General features: G+C 43.0%; 1 long non-coding RNA gene across 2 annotated transcripts in view; it reads left to right on the plus strand.

Annotated features, from left to right (window-relative positions):
- The window catches only part of LOC137856321 (uncharacterized), a 48,505-nt gene extending 28,441 nt beyond the window's left edge, over positions 1-20,064 (plus strand). For both annotated transcript variants that reach the window (XR_011096356.1, XR_011096355.1), the window contains 11 exons: positions 1,381-1,569; positions 2,558-4,543; positions 5,847-6,021; positions 7,623-7,719; positions 8,679-8,842; positions 10,163-10,347; positions 11,577-11,669; positions 12,249-12,388; positions 12,741-12,835; positions 15,565-15,741; positions 17,421-20,064. This is a non-coding gene — a long non-coding RNA (uncharacterized lncRNA). The remainder of the gene's footprint in view (positions 1-1,380; positions 1,570-2,557; positions 4,544-5,846; positions 6,022-7,622; positions 7,720-8,678; positions 8,843-10,162; positions 10,348-11,576; positions 11,670-12,248; positions 12,389-12,740; positions 12,836-15,564; positions 15,742-17,420) is intronic.
- Positions 20,065-20,881: the final 817 nt, after the last annotated feature.

The following is a 20,881-nucleotide window of genomic DNA, read 5'->3' on the forward strand; positions in this document are numbered from 1 at the left end:
TGTGCATCCTATGAGTGCAAAGCAGTGTGCTCTGAGCCTGATAAATGGTCCTTGCAGGTACTTGTGAGGGTGGAGATGGCTCTTTTGGGTGGAAACAGGTGATGGCCAGGTGTCAGCCTTGGAGAAGGCAGATGGCAGGCATCGTGGTTGGAAAATGGAGCAAAAGCCAGGATGCTTTCCCCTGTGAGACACCCCACTGAAGCAAATATACCAGCTGAAATGTTGTGCAGCACAGTGACAATTTTTTTTAGGTGTGCAGAGTAACAACAAACTTAAAATGCTTTGAAAGATTCATTCGTGACCTATAGAGAGCAGAGCAGTGTTTGGTTGCTGTATATTTGTGAAAGAAAAAATGGATACTTTTTTTTTTTTTTTTTTTTTGTACAAACACATAACCTGTTTCTCCTTTGACTATCCCACATGATTCAAGCTGTCATTTGGTGCATTGCTGAATTGCCATCTATTTGATTCTTTTTTAACAAAATCCTGTGTGAATCTGCTATAAACAGCTTCAGGATAATAGCTCATGAACCCCTCCATGCGATGCTTCCAAATTAATCCGCTGGTGCAGAGCAGGGCAAACGTGGCAGCTCTGCATGGGTCCTGCTGGCTGGGACACGGGTGCTGACAGCCCTAAACTGGCCCCATTTCTTGTAGGACGGTCACTAACATGCTCATGAGAAGCCAGAAATGAGTCCAGCAAACAATAATAAGCACAGTGGCACATTGTAAAATCAGCATCGAGTCTTAATTTGAGCTGTGTCTGGAGAGAAATGGCTGAGGCACCAGATGTTGCAACTCAGGAGATCACCCAGACCCTTTCCTAGCTAATCCCTAACCAGAGAGAACCCATTTCACAGCAATTTTGTCCATTTATTTCCTTAGAAGTGTGCTTTTGAAGAAGGGGAACTGATTGGAAATAACATTTGAAACACCAAGTGAAGCGTTGGGATGAGTTATTCGGTGGCACATTGGGGTGACCCCCTTTGTTTTCTTTCCCTTGGGGCCACTTGGGTAGTGCCTGGCAACTGCTGCCCTATTGCATCGTCACCGGGCGCTATGACTTCACAACCGGCCACCTTCATATCTGTGGGGCAGCTGGAGGGGGGACTCCAGAAAGCATGGAGGCGACGTTGGGCACGTCAGAGTACCAGCGTGGCCGGCAGCCTCAGCGCATCTGTGTCAGGATGAGATTGTCTTCCAGCTGCCCCAGGGAGCAGGGCAAATGCCAGCAGCAGTTGGACACCGGCAGGAGGCGAAGTAAAAGTGTGGGTGATGGAAAGAAGCGCTGATAAACGTGGTGGTTTATCAATGGAGAAGCAGCGGTGGGGGGGCACAGTGGTGAGGCAGGGAACTCACGATGCTCTCTCTGCCCCACAGCTCCCATATCTCCGCTGCAGAAGTCCAGGAGGAAAAGGACAGACCAGTGACTCGTCTCCCTACAGGCTCCTGTACTCGCAGCTTCCCTGTTCATTGGCCACCACTGTCACAAAGTGACACCCCTGCATCCCCTCCCCAGACAGACCACTTGCTGCTGCCTGTGCAGTGCAAGCCTGCAAATAAAGTCTTGTAAGCATTCCTGTCTCTTGTCTGGTTGCTAGCGCTGTGCTGCTGGAAAGGAGCTGTGGGGTGGTGGGGAGAGGGGCAAAGGGGACACGGCAGAGTTGGGGGGTGAGAGCCACTGGGGAGAGGGTCCTGGGGTGTGCTGAGCCCCTGAAACTTGACGGGAAGCAAGGCACAGAGGAAGGTGGTGCTGAGCCAGGAGGAAGCAGTCCAGAGGTCTGCACCCATCCCTGAGCATGGGCATGTGGTGCTGGCTTGTCCCAAAGGTGCTTCTGTGTTGTGCCAGGACAAAGGAAGGCACGACTGTGGTCTGAGCTGCAATGAGGGGAGCAGGAGGGGTTGGGATGGCCGTTTCTGTCCTTTCTGGCCCCAAACAACATCACTGCAGAGCAGCCGGGCTGCATTCCCAAGTCTGGCACAGACCCTGACGGTCTCAGCAGTGTTTAAGTTGTTACATTTTTAATTTTAAAGGAACCTCTTTAAAAATACACGCTTGGGGACTTGTACAAAGTGCAGGAGAAGGAGGAAAAATAATAACGAAACAAACAGAAAACTGAAGATTGAGGACGGAGCCTCAACCTGCTGCGGGCGGCTCATCCCTTGGGTACCGAGGGATGCAGAGGGAGATGCTGCCAGCGCCCCTTTGTGAGCAGACAGTGGGACCAGCCCCCGCCCACCACCCCTGGCAACGGGGGGGGTTGTTATAAAGGGCCCTCCTTCCCCAGAACCCGTCCTCACCACCAGCAGCGGGCCAGTGCCGGGGGGCCGAGCGGGCGCGGGGATGGCGCGGCACCGGCGGGGCCGTGGCAGGCGGTACGGGGGCAGCGGCCGGGGCAGGGTACCCCCCAGCCGCAGGAACAGGAAAAATCGGAGGTTTTCCAACAAGCCGCTGAACAAGAAGAAAGGTGAGGCTGAAAGGACCGTTAAAAGGCAGGTAGCGGCCTGCGGAATTGTAATCACGCGCTTAACGCTCCCCGCTGTGTTGTCTTGGCAGGGTACGTGCGTGTCTGTGCCACCTACTACTACCGGAAAAGGAGATGAACGTGCCCCCACCTGCCTCTCCATCGCCGTGCTCTGCCGGGGGAAGCAAGACCAAGCCCCAGAGTATCCCAGGAACAAGACCAGCCGCAACGCCAAGAGTAGCATCACCCGCAGGCCCGCGCCCAGCCTCGGCGGCAGCACGGACATGGAAAAAATCCCAATAAACCCCCCAGGACGCAGCCAGGGTGTGATGGCATTTGGGGTGGGGGATAGGGGATGCGACTGAGGGGATGAGGGGACGTGCGGCAAACCACGCAAGGTTTCCCAGCCAAGCTGGGCTCAGAGCACTCTATGCCATGTCTCCATTGCGGATGGGGAGCCAGAAGGGAAAAAAATCTAATTTTTGGATTAAATCACCTTTCCCCCAGCACCCATGCCCCAGGGGAAACCCTGTCCCAGCAATTCTCCCCCAGCCTCTGCTTTTCTGTTTGCCTGGGGAGACAAAAAAAACAAACAAAAAAAAAGGAAATGAATCAGGGGATTGGGGTGGCAAAGCCAGTCCTAAAACCAGCCCCATGGTTTTGAGGGCTTGGAGGTGACACTCTGTGATGCTTTTATTTTATTATTATTATTTTTTACTCTTTCTGCTTTTGAGTGGGCTTTTATTTTGATCATTTCTTGTCTTTTTTATTTTTTAACTTCTACTTAATTCCTCTTGTCTTTTTTTTTTTTTTTTTTTTTACCTCTACTTAATCTTTTTCCTTCCCTTCCCTTCCCTTCCCTTCCCTTCCCTTCCCTTCCCTTCCCTTCCCTTCCCTTCCCTTCCCTTCCCTTCCCTTTCCTGTTCCCCTTTTATCTTTTTACATTTTTTTCTTTTTTCCCTTTTTTTAATTTTTTTTATTTTTTTTTCATACCACAGCTGTGGGCACTTCGCAGAGTGGGGACCTGATGAGCAAAGATCCACAGCTGGAGTGGGTGGTGCTGGTGGATGGTAGGGGGGATGCTTGGGGCACCCTGCATGTAGGCTTTAAATACAGAAAAAGGCAGATTCATTAGCTATGTAAAAAACAGCACATTTATTAATTTTACAGGCAGTGCCCGATGCACAATGGCACTGGCCCTGAACCCAGCTGCACTTTGTCAGAGTCGTGTGCTGTGCTCTAAGGCCAAGCTGGGCTCTCGCCTCTTGGGTCTTCTCTCTGCGCTTGGGACACTGCTGCTTGGGCTCAGCGGGGATCTGGGCTCATTTGGCCGGGTTTGGGGCTTGGGCACAGGACTGACTTGGGTGAGCTTGGAAATGGAGCTGAGCCCTGTGTTTCGGGGGCTTGCGAAGAGGCCCAGTGTGCTGCTACTGAGGCTTGAAAACAGGGACCCCGTGCTGGGGTTCCAAAGCAAGATGAAGATGAAAATGAAACAAAGCAGAAGCGAGTGGGAAGTGAACCAAAGATCTCCAGCAGGGCTGGAGATGTCTGCTGTCTAAAGGTGTGGATTTCTGTGAGCTAGAGGCACAATACGTTCAGGATGTTCTGGGCTAATAAATCAATAAATACAACCTGAATCAGTCAATGCCTATACAATGCACGACTATGGCACTGAAGATTAATATTCAAGATATGACAGTGACTAACTTATGACCTTGTCTAAAGTCCGAACTGTTTGAACAAGTACAGGCTGTAGCTTTGTGGAGCTGGAAGGATCCAGGGCTCCCTGGATGCCTGTGCTCCCTGCAGTGTCCCATCTGCTCAGTAAAGCAACAACATAAAGCAATGGTGAGCTTCATCCACAAACAGCCCCAGCTGCAGGGGAAACCAACCCCAGGTGGGTGCAGGTCCCTCATCCAGCCCCAGCAGCCCCACAGGATGTGCCCTGACACCCGTGGCCAAACACTGCTGCTAACCTTAAACCAGGAGCTACCAGCCACCACCGTGTGAGTTGTGCCTCATGATCCACCTGCAGGAACTGAAAGGATCTGTGCCAAAACCTGTGTGTGAAGAGAGTGGTGAGAAAAGCCCAGCCCCACGCTGCAGGGGCTGTGTTGGGGACACCTCTGGGGCCATGGGGATGCAAAGGGGTGGTGGGGGACCCGGATCCCCGTGCACCCCAAGGGGTGGCTGCCCTGGCCCTGCACCACAGCCCTGGGGACGTGCTGGTGCCAGCCTGCAGCTGGGCAACACATCATGGGCACCAGGCGAGCGCCTGGCAGCTGAGGGGCAGCAGGGACACACACACGGATGGGAGGGTGCAGGGAGGGACGGGGGAGCAGCAGCACCCTGCGTCTCCTGCAGGGAGAGAAAGGTGCTGAGAGTCTATGTACAACTTGGGATCAAAGCCTCCAACTTTAACCTCAGCTCCAACTTCACACCTGAGCTGTAGGCAGTCAGTAACAAGCAGGGGACCTGCAAACAGCCACTTAAACATGTTAAAGAAAAAACAGATTAAGAAAAGGGAAACAACGAGGCATTTCATTCGACCCTTGGGAGCAACAGGGCCTCCTGCACAAAGGCCTGCTCTCCTCTGGGGGACTCAGGCAGCCAATGCAAAATCAGCTTCATTATCTAGTACACTTTGAGAAAGCTTTTCTCCAAGTGTTCTTGAGCTTCCAGTTTTATTCAGGAACTTCATGTTCTTGTTCTGGGTAGGCATGGCAAAGCTGTGGTGTGTGTGTGTGACTTATAGGCCTCGCTTTAGGAAGACAGTGTTGAACTTACTTTATTTGGGGGTAAACAGCTTTCCTGAAAAGATGCAAGATCAGTTGTACGCAAGCCAATTCCTGAGTTCATATTTAGTAAGAGCAGAAACGGTATTTTCAGTGATGTTCAGTGATGGTTGGGTAGCTGGGCAGAGAGAATTACTTTTCTCTTACTAATTAATGACTTAAATTTTGTCATATGTGGTATAACTGTGAAAACATTTGAATTTATTACTTCCATTTCACAGGGTTATTAAAGCCCAAGTTATTCTTGCTACTTTATAGCATAGGAGGCGTTGACATTTGTCAGTAATTCTAAAGCTGGTTTTAACAGGAATTGTCCTCAGCATCTTCTGTTAATTAGACAGTGCATGTTAAAGTGTCTGCTACAGACTGAAACGTTTTTACGGTTTAATGCTGACTTGAAGTGGGGTTTATAGTGCCTTTTTTCTTGAGGAAAGTTTTTGTTAGTAGGATTCCCTGGTTAACTTCTTCACTGGAGTCCTTTAACCCTGGCTAGAGTTACTCATTCAGCAGTACTGTTAGTGTGACTTGTTTAGTTTGTTTTGTGCTGACAAGGCTTAACTGGAAAAGGCTGTGTTATGCCATGCAGGTGTATCCTGGGAAGTGCAGTGTATCTTCTGGGTTTGGGCCTTTGCAAGAGGTACTGCCTTTTCCAGAAGCTGCAATCCGCTATTTTCCTGACCTGCGTCCCTCTGTTGCTGTCCTACTGCACTTCGGTCATGTGCAACTAAAACTTCTTGTCAGTCCCACTTCTGGATGCTGAGGTAATTCTGCCTTCAATTCCAAAGGAAAAATCTGCTTAAAAAGTAAATGCATGTAAACATTCACAATACTATGTGCTTTGAGTGTCTGCTTGGTTGTTTTATCACACAGTTGTGTGGACGTTCTTTAGCAGCATGTATTGTGAGATGTGATGAGGTGCTGTATGAGGACTTTAATTTATTTTCACTCAAAATAGTGAACACATTTCCTTAAAGGATTCCTGTAATTAGACACTTGATAGTTCTTTCAGTGACTGGGTATAGCAGACCTATGTAGTTCACACACTAGATAACTCCCAAGCTTTTCTGCCTCTTGTGAGGCTGAGTTTATATGAGCTCTGATGGCATTGAGATGCCTTAAGTGGCCTGAAAAGCCTCACCTGGTGCCTTTACTCACTAGTTCTGCCTGTTGGCTAGGAGCACCATTTGATCTTGGGTTTAAACGGCTCCCTGGAGATTGCCTGAGCTCTGTCATGGGTGTGTATATGCCTGGTTCTTTTTCTGACAGTTTTCTAGATGAAAAACAGACAGTTTTTTTTTTTTTTCTCTATGAAAAGCCCAGAAGCTGCCCCATGTTGGATAAGAACCAGTTTCAGCTGGCACCAGAAGAGTCCTGCTGCTGGCCAAGGTCACAGCAATGATCAATGCTGGTTGCACTTCTGTGAGAGCAGATTTAAGAACAGAAATAGTGCAGAACAGCAGGTGGCAGAGAGGAGTAAGAAAATGTAGAGAGAAACAACACTGCAGATACCAAGGTTGGTAAAGGAGGGGAAAAGGTGCTCCAGTTGCTTGGAGGAGAAGTTCCCATGCAGCTCGTGGAGAGCCCCAAGGTGGAGCAGGTCCCTGTCCTTATCTTAACGCTCGAGCCCCTTTTCGTTGTATCTTCTTCCCCTGTCCTTCTGAGGAGGGTGAGTGAGTGGTGTGGAGTTTACCTGTCTGAAACCACCACAGGAGGCAGTCTGTGTGAATTATCTAAGCACTTTGGTTTGGGAGTGTCTTCACTGGCAGAGCCCTGGGAGATGCAAGTATGGTTATTCGGTCATCTAATTTAGTTTCTTTATCAGATACACTTAAATACAGATTCACTATATTGACAACTTAAAATTAAGGTAGCATGTGTAATATATGCAGTGGGCTTTCTATTACCCTTGTGTGCAGGTAAGAAGTCCTAAATTTGGCTTTATACATCACGTGTTATGCAGAGCTTGTTCCTAGGACGATGGTAAAGCTTTCCACACTGCTCTAGGCAAATGGGAACAGATGCTGATGCAGAAGCATGTCAGAACACGAATACTGTTTTCAGCAATGGCCTCTACACAGCTGATATTAAAGCTTCTTACCCTTGACCAGATATGCTTCAGGTCACTTGCTTCTAACCATCTATTTAGAATGAATACTTGTGAAATAGGCGGATAATGCAGGTAGCACTAGTTAGAAATGGTTCTTAGACACAGTGTGGTTATCCTCATACAATAATAAACTGTAATTTTTGAGGTCCTGTACAGAGCCAATCCACTGAAACTTCTGGGTTAATGTTATATTATGGGATGATTCTTTTTTATGTTAATTTTAACTTTATTTGCAATGTACAGCTTTTCAGCCAGGCTGAAGCTCAGAGCATGAGTACATCTTTGGCTTGCCAAGCAGAGGAGCTGGAAAATAGACCAAAAAGGCTAAGAGCTACTTCAGTTTTTTTGTCAGGTAGGGCTTGTCTTGTGCTTTGCTATCAGTGACACTTTGCTTTTGTTTCTAAGCCCCTGTATGAATTTTTGCTCTTGAGTTTACTTTGTATTTTGTTTCTGAGTTACTGCAGAGCTGTGCTCAAGCCCATCCTATTCTAGGAATGTGGATTTTGTTTGATTGAGAGTGCTTGGAAATGTAATTAAGCAGCTCTGGTTCCTTGATTGGATTTAGTGGTCTTTATGTGTTATAGAGGACATTTAGGATATATATATAGATATGGGTTTTTGGAATCCCTTCAGGAATTAAGATTAAAAAATGAAACACCGATAACGTGTCTGATCATCACAGTGCTATTGAAGTATTTCTGTTAAGCATCTGTCCTTGTCACAACTCTGTTAGCAGGCAGTAGCCTTCCATGTGGCAGTTTGCTTCTGGTAAGAGCAGTCAAAGGAACAACATTATTTCTAATATAAATACTTAAAAGCTAAAAGTGAGAGGTTGCTCATGATGGTAGAAAGGGGAATGGATGGTCTATAGAGAATATATTCTGGAGAGTCTTGGTGCTCCTGATGTAGTGCTCTTCTGTCACCATGTGACCTCATTCTGCTTTACAAGAATGGTTTCAAATGAGTTGAAATTGCGGACGGCAGACACCCAGGTGAATACATGTGGTGTCAGCTTCCTATGTCAATGACTGCTTTACACTAACGTATAGCTTTTCAGACTGCTCAGGTAAATATATTTTGTTGTTTCAGTTGCAACGGTTAAGGTTACTGCAGAAAACTTGCTTGGACATTTCTGACAGGAGTGTAATAAACTCAACATTTTGGTTGATAGCTTAATAGGTTTTTCCTTTTCTTTGAAGCGCTCAGGGCAACAATGAAATACTGTTAATGCTCTACTTAAAAACTACTTAGGAAGATAAATGGTGTCATGATATTTCTTTTCCTGCTGTGTTCTCCCACTTGTTCCAGTAGCAGGCTCATGCCAACATGATGACTGTCTAGCAGCTTTTCATGCTGGTCCACGTGCATCTAATTATTAGCTGTATGTCTCGTGAAATGATTTAAGTGACATGAGTTCCAGAGCAAGCGATTGCTGCACACCTTTCAAGTTTTGTTGGTCACGAAGTGTGTTCCAGGTAAGGACAAATAGCCACATTATTCCTGATGTAGCCAGAAATTGTAGCTACCCCATAAGTGCAGAAAATGTTGGGGGGAGTTGGAGGACAAAAGGTGAATTCAAGACAGTTTCCCAGTAGTTTAGAGATGCTGTGCTTGATTTGTAGTCTTCTCCATTGTGCCTGTCACCTTTTCCTTTAAGGTTTTTATGCACTTAGAAACACTTCAATGTCTCTTTAGTTGATTGAGTGAGTTGTGATAGCTACAGTTTGCTGCCCTGAACTTAGCTGTTAAATCCTAGTACCACAGGGCTAGCACTAGCCTACAATAATAGAGCAAGGCATTATCTTTAGTAGGAATGTGGCTGCCCGTGAGGGCTGTCAGCTGAGAACACTGCTTGCTTAAAAAACTAACAACTTATTTGCCCCATGATATAGGATTGACTGAGGCAGTTATTGCAATATAGAACATTTAAAAAGCTAATGTTTCTTGGGAATGCGTTGTTTGGTATGTAGATGACATCCAAGCCTGTTTTCCCCTCTGGGTGGATATGCATTTACAAGAGTAACTCCAGGTATATTAACCACTTAACTTTTTCCTCTAATGACCCAGTAGTAGCGGGTCCCTGAGGCCTGACTAAGAAATGAGTTGTGTGGTATAAGAAGAAAGATTAAGCAACATCCATACTGCATAAGCCTCTTTCTCTACCACAAAAGACTTGAAACTGCATCCCTGCAGAAACAAGCTCACAAACTCTTCTTAAGTAGTCAATGGACATGTGTCTGCTGGTCGCTGGTCAGACTGCATCACTGATGTTCAGTTGCCGTTGCCATTTTGACCACCAGATGTCTGCACTGAACTTAATAATGCAATGTAGCCTCAGGGAATAACATCTCCGGAAATAGGAGGAGAGTTAAGTGGCAGGGAAGGTTAGGAAAATGCACACAGGTTGGGAAGGGCTTTCTCCCAGGCCTTGGGTGCCCTTAAGGCAGGGATGATTTTCAGGGCTTTCTTGTCATTTTCTTGTTACGCAGCCCAGGGCTAGGTTCACATGGTCTCCAGGTGCTAAAGTGAGTAGGTCTCACTGTGCAAAGTGGGATGAGAAAAGGTCCTTAGGATTACAATAAAAATGTGACATCAGTCTTATGGGGTTATGGCTATTTAATCCATAGTTGACAACATGTCTCTAGTTCACGGTGGTCCAGGGCAGAAGGGAGGGATGTGTTGAAGATATTTGCATTTGGTGTTTCATTTTGTTAAGGAAGCAGTTGGACTGAAGCAAAGGCTTGCTGTGATAGATTTCTTCTTACCTCAAACTGATGCTTTCTATTTACTTTTAGTGAAAAGGAAGCAGGCCTGCTCAGGCACTTCTTGCACAGCTAACAGAAGACAGCCCTAAGATGTTTCAGCACTGGTGTGATCCCCGCTGCTCCATCTACTTCACCAGCTCTTGTTATAGACACCGGTCCTGTGTTTACCATGCACCTGCTGAAATACGAAGCTGCACAGAATTGTAAGGATCAAGGTGAAACTAATTTTTACTACAAAGGGAATATGAAACGAGATGGGTAATAGGCAGATGACAATCTTGTAGCAGCCAATCTCGTGCTGTTGCCTAAGCTGATTAATTTCTGTATTATTTTAGAACTGAAGTATAACAGTAATTTGTATTTAGGCTGTGGAATAGTTTTTTGTTACTGTGTAATGAGATTTGTGGTACTTCATGCTGTAGTGTGGGAGACTAGTCTAGCATGGTAGCAGAAATATTGATAGATAAGGCATGTAATGTAGTGTGCGGTTGAGGGCTGGTAACAAAAGGATCACAGGATGACACTGGAAACCCTAGGTCTATCAACAAGTCATGGGTGGCCAAAGTAATGAAAACCTGGGAGCAAACAATTTTAGGAGGTTAATAGAGATCCAATAAAAGCTATGTAGTACGTACCATTTTAGTGTTTTTACGTGTAAACTTTGATGTGGTGAAGACAAATGAAGAGCTAGATGCCTTATGTCCTCTGGCGGACAGAAAAGGGGGAAGATGGTATATCATGCCCTTTTTGCCAAAGGGTTTGACAGCTTGGAATAACTTATTTCCCAGTTAAAGTCAATGACCTTAGAACGAACAGGTGTAATTGAAGGTAAGCACAACAACAGAGGGGTAGAAAGAAAGATGCTTCTGGAAAGCAGTTAGTGTCCTCAGAATTCTCTGGATTAAAGGGAAAGATGGTGACCTGTACTGCAGGCAGTGTGATGTGGGCTCCGTGGCCTTAATTGAGACCTCTCAGAGTCAGCAGTGTCCCAGAGAAATCCCAATGACCCTCTCTGTGGTGACTGGCACAAAGACAACCCTGGAAAAGCAGCTATTCTCTGTAAGCTTTCTTTCTAGTCAAAAGTATTCTGTGAAAGTTGCTGGCACAAAGCCTGTTTTATGTTGTAAACATAAGCCTTTTAATGGGAGGTGTTCACAGCTTACTCAATTTTCTGTTCGGATAATCTGTAGGAGTTTGATGTTTAGTGTAGAATTGGAATGTTTAAAATGTCACGTAGCCCTATCCTTTTCAGTGAGTGGAAAAGATTTTTGTCACAAGTGCAGCTTGTTTTTCTGCCTAATTTATTTTAAGAACAGAAGTAAGAATGTACTGTAGGCAGCACAAAAGATTGATACAGTTCAATCTGCAAGATCCAAGAGTTTGCAGGCTATAGGTCATCCATCAAATATTTTTATCCTTTTATCCTTATCCTCTTGTGTTTCAGGTGTCTGAGGTGTGTTCCTGAGAACCTGACTGTGATGGAGACCTTGGAGTTTTACCTGGAAAGACCTATGTTTCTCAGCGTAGAGAGTAGCAGGTGAACATCAAGCCTTTTCTTAGTTAATAAATCTCTTCTCACTTGTAGAAATCAAAGGTCTAAAGAAATGTTTAGGAGAGGCAAGCATTCTGAATTTGTAATTTATTTTTAGCTTTGGTTCAACAGAGCTGTTCTCATAGTTGTCTCAGAATCTCAGGAATAAAATCTCAGGCATTAGTACTGCAATGTGGCTGTCCACTGAAAATGACTGATGGGATTCTGACAGCAGGTGTGGGAGCTTCATTTCAAAGCAGAAAGTGAAACTGCCTTTTCTTGGAAAGCCACCTAATGAGAGCTATTTTTGTACGCAGTGAAAATAGTGTGGTGTTTGCTGAAGAAAACTAGAGTGAACAATTGCTTGTTTAATGACTAGCCTTAAAACTGCGCAGAGCAGAGGTGTTAATCAAGTCTCTAAACTCAAGCAAGTCTAAGATCAAGCAGCACCCTATGGGATTTAGTATTGACTGAGTAATTTTTTTGAGCTAAATTAATAAAAATGTGAAGTCCAACTTGATTTTCAATTGATGCATATGCCCAGGAGTCTGTAGTCTTTGCAGAACCTTTCGTGTCATTTTTCAGACATCTGTATCCTTAACGCTTCCTTCATGATGATGGACACTACGATGAATCTTGATAATGCCTAGTCCCAAGGAGCATAGATTCCTTTGAAGGCTTTGTGTACTTCTGATATAACTTGAGGGCTTCAGGTGGAATAGCAGGTGGGATCAAGGCAGTGTATGCTGCCCTGTGGTTTTACATCAATAAACTTCTGTCTGTGTGGTACTCAGGCAGGAGATACTGAAGGCAGCTCTGTTGCACTCCAGTGCTATGTCTTATACATAGCTTTCTTTTCGACCTTGAAGGAAGTAAATCAAACATATATCAAATCACATCTATGGTAGGTCACTGTTGGGAATCAACTGAAAAATATACCTTAAGCAGGTGTTTGTATTAGTTACCTATTCAATTATGTTAGCAGATTGAGATTTATTCTTTTTCATGTCTTCAACTACCAAATACTCCTACATTTTTTCATGGAACTGGATATCTGAAACATTTTTCTTCTTACAGATGAAAGTCCAGTGTTCTTAGAAAACATTGTAGTATTGGCTTCAAAACCTGTCTGCTTATTGCAATCTACAAAGTCAAGACAATTTAATTAAAAGGTAAGTTGTTCTTTTGTTTGTGGGTGTTCTTTTTTCTTCATACTAAAAGTGCTTGCTGCTTTCACAACAGAAAGCCAAGATTCTCACTGGGTCTTGGACACAGTCCTGTACTGTGCATGTGGTCATTGTGTTTCTGTCATTCATTAAATTTTTTTTTTTAATCTTTGCAGTTAACATAGTGCCTTCTTTCCATGTGGGAACTTTTATTTATTCAAAGTAATTGATAAAATACTGGGCGTGTATGGTGGATGTTGCTTAATTATCTCAGTACTATATTGCCCAACTTTAAACCTGACCAGCTATGTTAATACTTCCGTTAATTGCTCCCATGTCACATAAAAATGGTTCCACTGACACTTGGATGCTTTGAGAAAACATTTGATGTGGGTTGTTCCAGAAACAGTGGTTGTTTTCTTTTTTTTTTCTTTTTTTTTTTTTTTTCCAGAAATATGCACACTGACTGGTAGGTTTTTGTAATTTCTCTTCAGTTGTTGCAGAAACCAAGTACTATTGGACTGTTTCTGATATAATTCTATTAGCAAAATTTGGTTGGCAATTACAGCCAGCTCCACAAGGCCATAATATTTTGTTAACTGGTAGTCCATATCATAGATGTGAAGTGTAGTAAGACTCGAGTTCTAGCCCTACAAAGTTAGTGATGGCAGATAATTTTTAAAGTCTCTTTGAATCCAAGCTGTGGTATGACTGTGGTGTATGTGTAGCGTAGGAGCCCAATAAGGAGAAGATTAGTTAATGTTTTGCAAGATCTTTTCCCACAACACAGAGGGGAAAATGGCTATGGTCATCTTGTTGGGGTAACCTCACAGGGTTGTGGTCTGCTTCTTAACACACTTGTGAGACCCTGGCAGTAGCAGTGTCCCTTCAACTACAATTTAGCACATGAAAGATACTATGAATAGACACTTGTAACTGCAGTACTTATAAAAGCTCTAGAAAATCAAAGCTGAATCCACTGGAAGCCAGGTGTTAGTAGATGTCCCTGGAAGGGATTTTTGGTTTCTTGCAAAAATGCAGCATAAATAAAAATATGGTACTTGCTGAAAATCTTGTTCTGCTCCTTGGTACTGCTTACTAATAAGATTTGGAAGGGTGGATTTGGAAGTGCAGTTTTTTATCCTACACGTTCGTTTTTGGAGCGTGAAAAAAATGTTCCTTAGAAGCTGAGCTTAGAGGATGAATGTCTTAAATAATATGGGCAGCCTGAGCACCTAATAATTGTGGTTGTTTTATTTTTGGCTGTAGACTGCTCAGCAGCTATTAAATGCTTTGAGTGCAAAAATATTTATTTAGAAAAAAAAAAAGGCTTTATGGGTCTCAGTATTTGTGCTGATGGAAATCTGCTAGAAAGCATATTCAACTACATCCTGTACTGCTCAACACCCTTGAAATAACACCACCTACAGAATAATAAAGTATCAGGGAAAACCTGCTCAGTGGATTGCCAGACTTGTGACATGCCAATGAAATGAGTTACCAGGACTTGAGCAGAAGGAACTGTGAATTACTTGCTGAAAGATGTTGTCAAAGGGTTTTTCTTGTCATAACAATATCTTGCTAAAACGTTTCTGTGAACAAGCTTCCAATAACAAATAGAGTGGGGAAGTGAATGTCCTGAAGCTACATAATAAGCTGAGTGTTTCAGCTGGATGGTGTTATGAAATAACAGAGGGCAAGGTACCAGCATGTTATGAAGGGATGTTTTTGCTCAAATATCTGTATATACTTGGAAATTTTTGGATTTTCTCATTGCCAAGTAGAACTGCTTGGAAAAAGATGGGTCAGGTTGCTAGTCAATAGGGGGAAAGACCTCTGATGGAAGAGTGCACAGGTATGCTGTGAGCTCAACACTGAAGGTGTTGTCTCCCTGCATAGTCAGCATGTTCTGCGTTGAAGTAGACTAAGCTGTGCTTACTATGGAAATGTATTTTGGTACCTCCAAAATACCGGAGTCAGTGACAATCTTAAAGTCCTCTCAAAAGTAGTGATGACCTGGCTGGTAAGCAGGTGGTGAGCTGTGCTGGCTGTGCTTGCTGTGTTCTCAGCCCAGCCATCCTTGACATCTGTAGTCTCCTTAAGACCGCTGTCATTGCCCCTCCTGGTGAAGATGAACTGCTTTAAATTAATGCCTAAGGCAAAACTGAGAGTAATTAGGGTAGAAGTTTTGTTGACATTGCTTCTCATAGCAGAGATAAAGCATTCTGTGACCTTAGGAAGTCAATGAGAATTATTTTGTCTTGAGGCATCTGGAGAGGCTAAAGCTTTTGAGCTTAATTTTTATTGTTTTGAGAGCTTGAAAGTAGAAAGTAAACTAACTTGTGCTGCTTTTCTTCAGCCTTAAAAAGGCTGAATAATACAAGTATATTTAGAGGGAGGGTATGCTCAATGATTTCTTTTAAATTCAGTTAGTTGCAGACAGAAAAACACCACTCACATTCAGACAGCATCGAATCAATGCGTTGACAGAAACTGGGACAGTACTGGTATTTGAGGTATTACAACTTGCATGATCGAGTCCTTATGTCAGTAACATCTAATATGCTAAGAACTTCATATTTTCTGATATGCCAAAGACGTTCTCTTTGATACATATATATATATGTGTGTGTGTGTGTGTGTGTGTGTGTATAGTGGGGTTTTTTTTTTGGGTCACTGCTCTTTGTTGCTGTCTGGTGGTTTGTGGTTGACAGCAGGGAAATGTGTCTTTGCAGGATGAGAGAATTTTCTGCTGGAGAACAGCCTGTGACTGCGAGACCTCCAGTGCTGATCTCTTCTGCTGCTCAGAATGTGATAGTCACATCACCAGCCAGTGGCTCGACTAAATGGGGCACAAGCTCTACCACAGTGGGGACAACTGGACCTACAGCTGTCACCAGTGCTGTTGCCTGGTGTGGGTAAAGTGTTTTGGAGGGGAGCAAAAATAATGAATGTTGTTTTTAGCAAAATGTACTTGGCAGCAGGTCATTTGCTCTCTCTTCACCTGCTTTTCAGACTAAGAATGATACTAAAGCATTTATAGCGCATGCGCCAAATGACACACCACCAGTTTTCTTCCTACTGCTGAATAAGTAGGTCTAATGACTGAAAAGAAAAGCTTGACAAAAGCTTGGAAACCTTGACACTATATTTACTTTTTTTTAAAAGTGTTTGTCCACTTCTGACAACTTTTATAAGGTCATCTGATCTTTAAATGATTTTTAAAGGTTCTTTCACATGTGATGGATTTTGATGGAAGAGTTTCAGTTTTTAATTACAACAGCTGGATACCTGTCTCATCAAAATAGACAGGGCAATTTTCTTTTTTAATTCAGCAAAAGTTGGAAAAATGGAGTGCCAGTGCCATGTGGTAAATCAGAAAAGGAAAAAAAAAAAGGAATGAAGAAAACCAAAATTACTGGACAAACACACAATATTAAGAACACTTATTTTCTCATTAAGTACTATAAATTATCTCCCTACAGCTTTAATTTTTGCACTGATATACTAATTAGTGCAGCAGTGAACTTCATTAAAATTAGCAGTTTTCATTTATAGCTGTCTGTATAACATTGTTTTTAAATGTGATATTAATCAAGAGGTATCTGAGCATCAGGAAACAAATTACATTCAAAGCTAAGTTACTGTTAAGAGATAATTATATGTAATATAGAGCATTGTGTAAGTATTGTGTTTTGTATTCTCCTAAGATGATTTTAATGTTGGCAAAAGAACAGCAAGAAACATTTGCAGACAGCAGCAATGACATCTGTCATTATTAAATATGATGGGTTTTACAAAGGATGCTAAGTTTGTGGTCAGCACTTCCTTGCCTAATTTTATGATTAGGTTAACAGACACACAGAACTAAAAGACACTGATACAGTAAATCAGTGCTATATCTGAGGTTAGGTGCAGTGTAGATGTATAGGTGTTATCAACATCTGAAGTGCTTACAAAGTTGCCTAATACAAGTTTAGTTTAGTTTATGCTCAGATCCTACAGCAATGACTGCTTTTATTTATTTATTTATTTTTAAAGTTCCACTAAGTGGAAGATAACACGTATTGCAGGTATTGTTCTAACAACTCTTAGCAGTTGACAGTAAAATACCTTTTGACTGTTGCTAGTTAGATCCACGTTCAGTGCTTTTCAAACACGCTAACTTAGATCTATTTGCATTGTTAATTTCCTATTTAAACGGTTGCTGTGATTGCACAGAGATTTTTATGTGACCATGCCCCATATGGGCATGAGTCTGCAAGGCCATCACTGAAAAATCGTAGTTTAAGGAAAGTTATTGTAAACCAGTATTTAATGGTGTCTTCAAAAACCCCAGAGAACTCAAGTTCTCTTCCTGTAATAATAGTGTTGTTTTTAGTCAAGAAACAAGCAAATGACACTCTGCTACATTTAGGAAACTTCATTTCACTATTCAAATATGCAGTGATCAACCAGGCTGAGAAGCTGATCCTTAAAATCTATTTCAATTCTGGCAAAATAATTTTTTTCCATTTGACAGGAAGCAAAGTTAGCTAATAAATGGAAATGTATTCCATCAATGTATTGAGCTTTGTTTCAATTTTTACAGGAAGGAGAAGTGGACTGTTGGCCTGTTCTGTGCCCCAATCTAAACTTTAAGTACGCAGCCATGTCAGAAGGAGAGTGCTGTCCCTGCTGCGTCAGTGACCCCTGCCTGGCTGACAACATCACCTATGACATCAGGAAAACCTGTCTAGATGGCTCTGGAATTACAAGGCTTAGTGGCGCTACATGGACCGTGGTGGGATCTCCTTGTACAACCTGCAAATGCAAAGTATGATGGACGAGGTTGAATGGTAATGGAAATGTTGGTTGCTACATAAAAACAGGGTCGTTTTCTGCCCTTGGAAGCTCATATTCAGATTGCTGCAAAGTGAATCAGACCTGAGGGCAGAAAAAGTAGCATACCAAAACAATTATGTGGAAACATATGTGCAGGGTGGAAACAGAACAATCTGTGCTTGTTTTCTTAAAAATGTTAATCACAGCTATGTAATATCCTAGCACAACTTACAGGCGTTCTGTTGGCGAGCATTTCAGGCATTTTTAGTATGAACCTAGGCTAACGTTTTAATAATTAATTCATGTGAATGTTTATGAAAATGTCTTTTGCAGAGCTGGTAAGCAGAGTCAAGAATACTAATACAAGTTTCACCAGCAAGTATACAAGTAGAAACCCCATATGAAGGCACTTCCATAAGAGAAGTGGGAGGGAAACGTCACAGTTTCTATTTCCTAACCAAATCATCATGTATTCTGTCCAGTGGCCCTAAGGCAGAAGAACAGTCTGTCTCCCCTTTTCCATGCAGTGATGGTCCCACTGGGCTACTTTTCTGTGACCTCTCTTGTGTACTATCCCTGATCTCAAAAATTTGGTATGGTTTTCTGATCAGTGGGCCAGCATGAACAGGGAGAGAGCAAGAGCACGACTGCTTTATTTGCCACTCTCTGAGTAGATCAGAGAGGTCACTGTGTAGGGAGTACTCTAACCCATAAGTATGTACATAATGAACACTGCCAGCAGTTCTACAGAGAAAGGGTAAAGGCGTTTGTCTCTAAACAAGATAGATAATGCAGAGCAGTGTGTGCCAAGAGGAGCTCCAAGCTAGCAAGCTCAGCCTCCCCAAAGTGCCTACTTTGGGGCTGCCCGAGTGTAAGAGGGACCAGGGCCAGAAAAATTATTTTCCAGCATTTTCTGGGAGTTGGTTCAGGCATTGTTTTCCCAGCTGTTCTCCTGTCACAGTGTCTGCAGTGTGAACCTTGTGCCTGGATGCTGCACTTCCCCATTTACTGGGCTTACAGTTTGAAATCGTAACCTTTCTGGCATCTGGTCTGGTCCACTAGGTTCTTGCCTGCTTCTGCCTTCTGCCACAGTTCACTGCCCTTCAGTTGTACAGGAGTAAATGTTTTAGAGGCTGTGATACAAGCAGAAATGACAACATGGACCGGATTAAAAAGGACAATTTTCTGTGAAATTATACTTATACAAAGGTGATGCTAGATCTAGAATATGGTGTTCCTCACAAAAAAATAAAGTGAAGATCACTTACTTTTTCCTCACCACTTACAAATTATCTTAAGGTAGTTGTCACCAAAGCCAGTCGCTGTGGACTTAAGGCTGTAGTAGATACATTCTGTTTACAAAGGACTAATAAAAACCAGATGACAGTACCCTGTTTGCTGCTATTTTCAGACTCCATGGAAGCATGAATTCTGTGCTTTGTATCACTCTAAGTGAAAACTGATCTTCTCTTGCTTTTTAACAAAAATTAATGAACAGAATTACGAAAATATTGCTTTGTATTACATAAAATATTCTTGTGTTCACTGTGGGAAACCAAGCTGTTGTTTCTGGGCTTGAAATTACACAAGTTAGCTTTTCTGCCATTCTTCAGAGTTTTTTCCTATTGATTAAACCAAGAATCTGAGAAACGGGTTTATTTCAGAAAAATCGAGAGCTTCCCAGTATGGATCAGATTAAAACTCTATATGTCAACTTTCTTGCATGGGACAAACCAAATCGAATCATCTTTGTTGCCGTTGTTGTACTGTGTCCTTCACAGGAAGAAGGTGAGTATTAAGGAAAGCCGTGGATGAAACAATGCGGAGGGAAAGTAGGATTTACTTATTGGATGAGCTGTAAGACCACGTTTCTCAGAGCTGATGGATTCTCATTGAGATGTCACAGGTTGCATTTGTGCACTAGGGATGCACGTAAAGGGGTGTGGGTGGGCAAATAAAGTACAATGATGCAAATAGTCAAGGTATCCCAATGATTGTGGATGCCAATAGAGAACCGAATCCAGAATCAATTAATTGGTACAACTCCTCTGTATACTATGATATGAATTCATGAGTTATTTACTACCTACAATGAATTAATTCAGCACTAAACTACCTTAAGCAGCATTTCCTTATGGGACTTACAGTTTGTAGGCTGAAGGCCCAGCTGTGTCTTAGCTGACAGTAATGAACGTGCTGTGGCTAATTGAAGTGGGAGGTGTTACGGTTGCGGTATTCAGCTGACTCAGTGTTGACAACTCAAGTCATTTCTTTTAAAAAAAAACAAGTCAGGCTCAGCAAATTTTGGCTGACTAAAACAAAACAAAGTTATTTTTGTGTCCTGCGTTCCAAGTTTCAGGCTCCTGAAAAAAAGGTTTCTGAGCTGCCAAAATAAAATACTTTTTCCATGCCTTTTTTCTCATTGCTGCAGCCATAGTCACCTTGAGGGGGAAGGGGACTTGTATTTGCTCTGCATCCCCTGCACTAACACAGTGTTTGACTGGAATCTCTGCCACCTCCAAAGGGCTTGGTTTTCTCTTGGTAGAAAAATGTGCTTTCATTTCTGTGCTACAGAGGAGCTCTAGCACTAAAACGTGTCTCTTTTTCATGATGTGTGTATGCAGTGTTACATATATTGCAACTAACTGCCATGGTTTCTCCTATCTAGAATAAAACCGTGACACCTGTATCAGTATTTGTGTGCTTGCTTACGCAGAAGACTATGCAGTTCAGAATTGTTGGCAAACATCATCCTTCCTGAAATTATCGGTTCTAATTCTTATCTGCTTTTCTTGCCCCCACTCCCAGTATCTTAAGAAAATGAGAGCCATTTGCTATCATCCCACAATGCAGGTGAAAACGCCACGGCATTAAAACAGAGTTGGATGAATGGAACATAAGGCCTAATAAATGTGATCAATGGGAGCAGCTGCAGAGACAGGGAATAGGCCTGAGACTTTCATTTAAAAATAAATAACAACTTTGTATTTTTATAGTCCTGTGTTTGACACTATCCCCAGCATCAAGCCTGCTTTATGTCCTTGTATAACAGTCAAGAGAGACTCTCATTTTTATAAATTAAGGTTTCAGGCCATACATTTCTGAAGCTGACACAGAAGTGTAAGAAGAAATACCGATAATGGTTTTTTAGTGACCGCCATCAGGGATCACTGCAGCTGGGAAGGGGTCTTGGCTGCCCTTTCACCAGTGAGCTGTTTCTCAGAGGAG

This window comes from Anas acuta, chromosome 4 (genome assembly GCF_963932015.1).
Source record: "Anas acuta chromosome 4, bAnaAcu1.1, whole genome shotgun sequence".
Lineage (NCBI taxonomy): Eukaryota > Metazoa > Chordata > Aves > Anseriformes > Anatidae > Anas > Anas acuta.